We start from the raw sequence: 8,469 nt of genomic DNA, 5'->3' as shown, positions 1-8,469 counted from the left end.
GAAGAATGGGAGCAGAGGAGAAGGACTCTTTATGAAATTGAAAGGCTTGGAGAGCCTCAGATGACCATTGCTTAGTATTGGCCCCTTTACGAGTCAGGGCCACAATAGGAGATGCAATGGACGAGAAGTCTTGAATGAAGCGTCTATAGTAATTGGCAAAACCTAAAAAACGCTGAATGGCACGAAGAGTAGTTGGCTGAGGCCAATTTAACACAGCATTCACCTTTTCTGGATCCATTTGTAGACCAACTCCGGAGACAATATAACCCAAAAATGGAATCTGGGGCAACTCGAATGAACATTTTTCTAGTTTGCAGAATAATGAATTTTTCCGGAGTCTGGAAAGGACCTCTGCCACATGTTGGTGATGAGAAGGCAGGTCCTGTGAAAAGATCAATATGTCGTCCAGGTAGACAACGACACATACATATAACAAGTCCCGAAAGATCTCATTAATGAAGCCCTGGAAGACAGCGGGGGCATTACATAACCCGAAAGGCATTACTAAATATTCATAATGCCCATCTCTGGTGTTGAAAGCTGTCTTCCATTTGTCACCGGACCGGATTCTAATTAAATTATAGGCACCACGAAGATCCAACTTGGTAAAGATCCGAGCTCCCTTAATGCGATCAAATAACTCAGTAATCAGAGGAATGGGATACCGATTTTTAATAGTAATGGCATTAAGTCCATGAAAATCTATGCAGGGGCGTAGTGATCCATCCTTCTTTTTTACGAAGAAGAACCCGGCTCCAGCGGAAGAGGTGGAAGGTCGAATAAAACCTCGCTGGAGATTCTCTTGGATGTATTCAGATGTAGCTTGAGTTTCAGGTAACGAAAGTGGATACACCCGACCCCTAGGAGGAGTCTTGCCAGGTAGAAGATCGATCGGACAATCCCATGAACGATGAGGAGGAAGCTGTTCAGACTGAGCTTTATCAAAAACATCGGCAAATGAAGCATACTGTGGAGGAAGTCCCGGTGAGGAAGATGAGATGGAAGATTGCAGTATTTTAAGAGGAATGACTTGGGAAAGACAACGATGATGACATTCAGCTCCCCAAGACGTAACTTGAGGAGTGCGCCAGTCAATCTGGGGAGAATGACATTGAAGCCATGGAAGGCCTAGAACAATCGGACTTGTAGTAACAGGAAGAATTAAAAACGAAATCTCTTCATGGTGTAGCACACCAATCTGAAGCTTTACTGGAGACGTACTCTGGGTGATGAGACAATTGATGAGACGTGATCCATCTATAGCAGTCACAGTAATCAGTGTTTTCAAAGTAATCACTGGTAGGGACCATTGATTCACTAGGGATTTAGAAATGAAATTTCCTGCTGCTCCAGAATCAATCAGTGCTTGGGACTCAAAGGATTTGGTAGCAAAGGAAATCGTAACATCAAAAGCGCAGACTTTTAATTTCATAGAACATGGAGAGGACTCCAGGGACCCTAACTTCACCTCTCCAGAACTAGTTAGGGCCTGGCATTTCCCGATTTCTTAGGGCAAGAATTGAGCATATGTGTGGAATCAGCACAATAGATACAGAGTCTATTCTTTACTCTTCGGTTTCTCTCCTCAGAAGTTAATTTGGAACGTCCTATCTCCATGGGGATCACAGGAGATGAAGCTGGACGAAGTTGAGGGGTTGAGCGAAGAGGTGCTGTCACTCACCGGACTGTGAGTGCTACTTCTAAAGTAGCTAGGAACCGTGTCCGTCCATTATTATGAGGTACTGCGCATGTGCAGTCCCTTTTAACCTTCAGTTCTGTTCCTTTAACTTAATTGGCTGATCAGGCAACACTCCCTATATTAAGCACCTGTGGTCAATACCACGTTGCCTGATCTTGGAGTCTCATTCCTCATGAGTCTCTGAAGGTGTTCCAGTGCCTCCTCGTGTGTTCAGCTAATGCTGATTCCTGTTTGCCGTTTGTGGTTTCCAGACCACTTCTATTCCTCGTGTTCCTAGTGACTTCAGCAGCTGATTCCTATCTGCTGCCTGACAGTAAGATCAGGCCATGACAGACCCAGATTCGGAACCCACAGCTAAAGAGATGCTGCAGCATCTGGTCACCCGTGTGGAACAACAGGATGTTCGTCAACAACTACTACTACAATGTTACCAGACGTTAGTCTCCCAAAGAACGTCTGGGCAGAATATTACACCTTCTGTTGATGCTCCTGTGCTTTCCTCCGTTTCCCCAGTGCCATCCCAGGTGTCTACGGCTTCCACGCTTCACCTGCCAACTCCGTCAAAGTATGATGGAGATCCCAAAACATGTAGAGGTTTCCTCAACCAATGCTCAGTACATTTTGAGCTCCAACCTCAAAACTTTTCGACTCATCGTTCCAGAGTGGCCTATCTCATCTCATTATTCTCCGGACAAGCTCTCGCATGGGCTTCCCCTCTGTGGGAAAGAAATGATCCATTGTTACAGGATAGTGCCAAATTTATTTCCATGTTTCGTAATGTATTCGATGAACCAGGTCGAGTTATTTCCGCTGCCTCCAGCATTCTACGTTTAAGACAGGGTTCACCTACAGTAGGACAGTACGTCATTCAATTTAGGATCTTAGCCTCTGAGCTTCAGTGGAACACTGAAGCGTTAATTGCCGCCTTCTGGCAGGGGCTCTCGGACAAAATTAAAGACGCACTGACTATTTAAGAACTCCCTACGTCTTTAGAAGATTTGATTTCTCTTTGTCATCGTGTGGATCTCAGATTTCGTGAGAGGGACTCTGAAAGAACTACTTCAGCTAAAACATCTCTTCGTCCCACTTCTCAAATTCGTCCTGCTTCAACTCCGGTAATACCGATGGAGATTGGACGTTCCAAACTAACCTCTGCAGAGAGGAATCGAAGAATTAAGAATAGACTTTGTATCTATTGTGCTGATGCCACACATATGCTCCAGGCATGCCCCAATAAATCGGGAAATGCCAGGCCCTAACTAGTTCTGGAGAGGTGAAGTTAGGGTCCCTGGAGTCCTCTCCATCTTCTACGAAATCAAAAATCTGTGCCTTTGACGTTACCATTTCATTTGCTACTAAGTCTTTTGAGTCCCAAGCTCTAATTGATTCAGGAGCTGCGGAAAATTTCATTTCAGAATCCCTTGTAAATCAATGGTCCCTACCAGTGATTACCCTGAAGACTCCTGTTACGGTGACTGCTATCGATGGATCACGTATTATCAACGGTCTCATCACCCAAAGTACGTCTTCAGTGACCCTTCAGATTGGTGTTCTACACCGAGAAGAAATTTCGTTTTTAATCCTTCCTGTTACTACAAGTCCGATTGTTTTAGGCCTTCCATGGCTTCAATGTCATTCTCCCCAGATTGACTGGCGCACTCCTCAAGTTACGTCTTGGGGACCTGAATGTCACCAACATTGTCTTTCTCGTGTTGTTCCTCGTAGAATACAGCAAACCTCCATTTCACCTTCCTCACCGGGACTTCCTCCACAGTATGCTTCATTTGCCGACGTCTTTGATAAAGCTCAGTCTGAACGTGATCCCCCTCATCGTTCATGGGATTGTCCGATTGACCTGTTACCTGGCAAGATTCCACCTAGGGGTCGTGTTTATCCACTTTCATTACCTGAGACTCAGGCTACTGCTGAATACATCCAAGAGAATCTCCAGCGAGGATTTATTCGACCTTCTACTTCTCTCGCTGGAGCTGGGTTCTTTTTCGTGAAGAAGAAAGATGGAACATTACGCCCCTGCATAGATTTTCGTGGACTTAATGCTATCACTATCAAAAATCGGTACCCCATTCCTCTGATTACTGAGTTGTTCGATCGGCTCAAGGGAGCCCGGATTTTTACTAAGTTGGATCTTCGTGGTGCCTACAATTTGATTAGAATCAGGTCCGGTGATGAATGGAAAACAGCTTTTAACACCAGAGATGGGCATTATGAATACTTAGTAATGCCCTTCGGGTTATGTAATGCCCCTGCTGTTTTCCAGGGCTTCATTAATGAGATCTTTCGGGACTTGTTATATGTATGTGTCGTAGTATATCTGGACGACATACTCATCTTTTCCCAAGACCTGCCTTCACATCACCAACACGTGGCCGAAGTTCTTTCCAGACTCCGGAAAAATTCATTATTCTGTAAACTAGAAAAATGTTCATTTGAGTTGCCCCAGATTCCATTTTTGGGTTATATTGTTTCCGGAGTTGGTCTACAAATGGATCCAGAAAAGGTGAATGCTGTGTTACTTTGGCCTCAGCCAACCACTCTTCGGGCCATTCAGCGTTTTTTAGGTTTCGCCAACTACTATAGACGCTTCATTCAAGACTTCTCTTCAATTGCATCTCCCATTGTGGCTCTTACTCGCAAAGGGGCCAATACTAAGCAATGGTCATCTGAGGCTCTCCAAGCCTTTCAATTTCTTAAAGAGTCCTTCTCCTCTGCTCCCATCCTTCGACAGCCTGATGTGATGCTTCCCTTCTTCCTAGAAGTAGACGCCTCTAATGTTGGTTTAGGAGCCATTCTCTCCCAGAAATCGGAGCAACAAAAGTTCCATCCTTGTGCCTTTTACTCTCGGGGTCTTCTGCCTGCGGAGAAGAATTACACCATCGGGGACAAGGAGTTGCTGGCTATTAAAGTAGCATTGGAGGAGTGGAGATATTTGTTAGAGGGAGCTCGTCATCCAGTGACAATTTTTACGGATCATAAAAATTTGTCATACCTACAGTCTGCTCAATGTTTAAATCCTCGTCAAGCAAGATGGTCTCTTTTCTTTTCCCGTTTTGATCTTATCATAACCTTCAAACCAGCTGCAAAGAATAAAAAAGCAGACGCTCTATCTCGAGCCTTCGTGGCGTCCTCAGACGTTGAAGAGAATCCCAACCACTTTATATGTGTATATCCCAAATGTGTTTCTCTGGCTGCTTCTTCCACGAAAGTGCTACCATTTGGGAAGACCCTCGTGCCTCCTGCTCTTAGGAAGAAAATCCTTTCATGGTTTCACTCTTCTCGTTTCTCTGGACACGCTGGTGAACGCAAGACCTTTGAAATCCTCTCTCGAAGTTATTGGTGGCCTTCTATGAGGAGAGATGTCAAAGAGTTTATTGCAGCATGCGATTTATGCTTCCAGTTCAAGACCTCCCGCAGAACTCCAAAATATTTGGGCTCAGGTAAAAACCTGTTTAAAGAAGACATCTGCCAGATATAAGTCTTTTGCGGACAAAAAGAGACGGGCTATTCCACCATTGAAAGTCGGAGACCGGGTGTGGCTATCTACTTAGAATATTCGTTTGAAGGTTCCATCCATGAAATTTGCTCCCCGTTTTATTGGTCCATATAGGATCATTCAAGTTATTAATCCAGTTTGCTTCAAACTTTTACTTCCCAAGAGTCTTCGTATTTCCAACGCCTTCCATGTTTCCTTGCTCAAACCTCTCATCATCAACCGTTTCTCGGTCCCTCCTTCAGCACCACGGCCACTTCAAGTTCATCAGGAGGAAGACTTTGAGATTACTCAGGTTTTGGATGCTAAAATTTCGCGAGGAGTTCTTCGTTTCCTCGTGCATTGGAAAGGCTTTGGTCCTGAGGAGCGTTCATGGATCAAAGCTGAAGATCTCATCGCTCCAGCTCTCTTGAAGAAGTTCTATACCAAATTCCCGGACAAACCCGGTTACAGGTGTTCTGTGCCCACCTTTAAAAGGGGGAGTACTGTCACTCACCGGACTGTGAGTGCTACTTCTAAAGTAGCTAGGAACCGTGTCCGTCCATTATTATGAGGTACTGCGCATGTGCAGTCCCTTTTAACCTTCAGTTCTGTTCCTTTAACTTAATTGGCTGATCAGGCAACACTCCCTATATTAAGCACCTGTGGTCAATACCACGTTGCCTGATCTTGGAGTCTCATTCCTCATGAGTCTCTGAAGGTGTTCCAGTGCCTCCTCATGTGTTCAGCTAATGCTGATTCCTGTTTGCCGTTTGTGGTTTCCAGACCACTTCTATTCCTCGTGTTCCTAGTGACTTCAGCAGCTGATTCCTATCCGCTGCCTCCGTGTATCTACAGCTACAGATTACTGCAAACTCTCCTGTGTTTCTTCGTGACTCCAGCAGCTGATTCCTATCCGCTGCCTCCGTGTATCTACAGCTACAGATTACTGCAAACTCTCCTGTGTTTCTTCGTGACTCCAGCAACTGATTCCTATCCGCTGCCTCCGTGTATCTACAGCTACAGATTACTGCAAACTCTCCTGTGTTTCATCGTGACTCCAGCAACTGATTCCTATCCGCTGCCTCCGTGTATCTACAGCTACAGATTACTGCAAACTCTCCTGAGTTACATCGCTACTGTTCCCGCTGATTCCTGTTCGCTACTTCAGCGTGTCTACAGAGTCTGCTCGTCTTAGCGCTCCAGTCTGCATTCTACCTGCCGTCAGCTGACCCGCTGCCTACTGCTTCTACAGTGTGTCCATTTGTGTCAACTTGCCTGTTGCATCGAGTCTACGCTCCTCGGCTTCCAGCTTTGCTACATCGCTTCAACTCTCCCGTGGTCTCCTGCTGTTCTATTCAATATACTACTGCTTCCTGAGTATTTGTCATCTTGCTGGCCTACCTACAGTGCGCTGCAACTACTTGCCGCTTCCATTCTGCAAGGACTTCGCATCTCGTCTGTTCCCGGCCGCTCAGGTATCCCTGCAGCTATCCCTAACAGCCTGCTCATCTGAACCACGGTATGCATACTTCTCACTGACTGTGCTGGTGTATTGCATATCCATCTGGACTGAGTTGTTCTCCTCCGGAGTTTCCATCCTCTGAGACTATTGCTATTATTGACTGTTTCCTTTTGCTGGACTATTTGAGTGACTTTGTTTATCTGTGCAGTGCTGTTCATTCTTTATTATCATTGTGTGCAGTTCAACGTGGGATCAAGTTCAGTGTACCCGTGTAGACTCTGCATAGCATTTATCTCCTCGTGTCCTTCCTCACATATATATTCAGTGGTACAACTTGCTAGAGGCAGACCACTGATTCCTGTTTCCCTGTGTCACCAGTTGCATATATCCTCTCACATAAGCAGTGGTATAACTTGCTACTCGCAGACCACTGACTTCCCCATGACCTTCACCTGGATTCCATTCCTTCACTACAGACAGCGGTACAACTTGCTATACGCAGACCGCTGACTTCCACCTCCTTATTACTCCTGGACATTCTTCTCACTATAGCAGTGGTACAACTTGCCGTGCGCAGATCACTGACTACCCTCACGTCCTTGTCCATCCAGATCTTCGTGTTCAGTTACCTATTGTTTACCAGTGCTGCTAGTCGTAGACTTTCTGAGCATTCTCTAACCATCTGCTGTTTCCAGTTCCATTATCACCCTGCCATCAGAGTAGCATATACCAACTCTACTGCTCTGATAAGACCATCAGCGGGTGATACTGGGTAAAGACTCCTAGTGCCCGTGACAGGTGCTTTAACTGAAGTTGTTTTTTCAGATTCCCTTTCACGAAAACTCATGTCTACACGATGGCAGAGGGAAATCAAATCTTCTAATGATGTAGGTAGCTCTTGGGTAGTCAGTGCATCTTTAATTTTATCGGAGAGCCCCTGCCAGAAGGCGGCAATTAATGCTTCAGTGTTCCACTGAAGTTCAGAGGCTAATATCCTAAATTGAATGACGTACTGGCCTACTGTATGAGAACCCTGACATAAACGGAGAATGCTGGAAGCAGCGGAGGTCACACGACCTGGTTCATCGAACACACTTCGGAACATAGAAATAAATTTGGCACTATCTTGTAATACTGGATCGTTCCTCTCCCACAGAGGGGAAGCCCAAGCCAGCGCTTGTCCAGAAAACAATGAAATAAGATAGGCCACTCTGGAACGATGGGTAGAAAAATTTTGAGGTTGGAGCTCAAAATGAACTGAGCATTGGTTGAGAAAACCCCTACAAGTTTTGGGGTCTCCATCATATTTTGACGGAGTAGGCAGGTGAAGCGTGGAAGCCGTAGACACCTGGGATGGCACTGGGGAAACGGAGGAAAGCACAGGAGTTTCAACATTAGCTGTAACATTCTGTCCAGATGTTCCTTGGGAGGCTAACGCCTGGTAACATTGTAGTAACAGCTGTTGGCGAGCTTCCTGTTGCTCCACACGGGTAACCAGATGCTGCAGCATCTCTTTAGCTGTAGGTTCCGAATCTGGGTCTGTCATGGCCTGATCTTACTGTCACGGGCACTAGGAGTCTTTACCCAGGGATCACCAGGTGATGGACTTACCAGAGCAGTATAGATGGTAATATGGTACTCTGGTAGCGGGGTGATCACGGAACAGGAGACAGCAGATGGTAGAGAATGCTCGTGGAAAGTCTATGACTAGCAGCACTGGTAATATACAGGTAGTAGTACACGAGGAACTGAATGGACAAAGGAAACGTGAGGGTAGTCAGTGGTCTGCGGTAGCAAGTTGTACCACTGCTATAGTGA

The sequence above is a fragment of the Mixophyes fleayi genome, chromosome 3 (genome assembly GCF_038048845.1).
Source record: "Mixophyes fleayi isolate aMixFle1 chromosome 3, aMixFle1.hap1, whole genome shotgun sequence".
NCBI classification, from domain to species: domain Eukaryota; kingdom Metazoa; phylum Chordata; class Amphibia; order Anura; family Limnodynastidae; genus Mixophyes; species Mixophyes fleayi.
The sequence above is the reverse complement of the archived record's forward strand: the minus strand, read 5'-3'. Positions refer to the sequence as shown.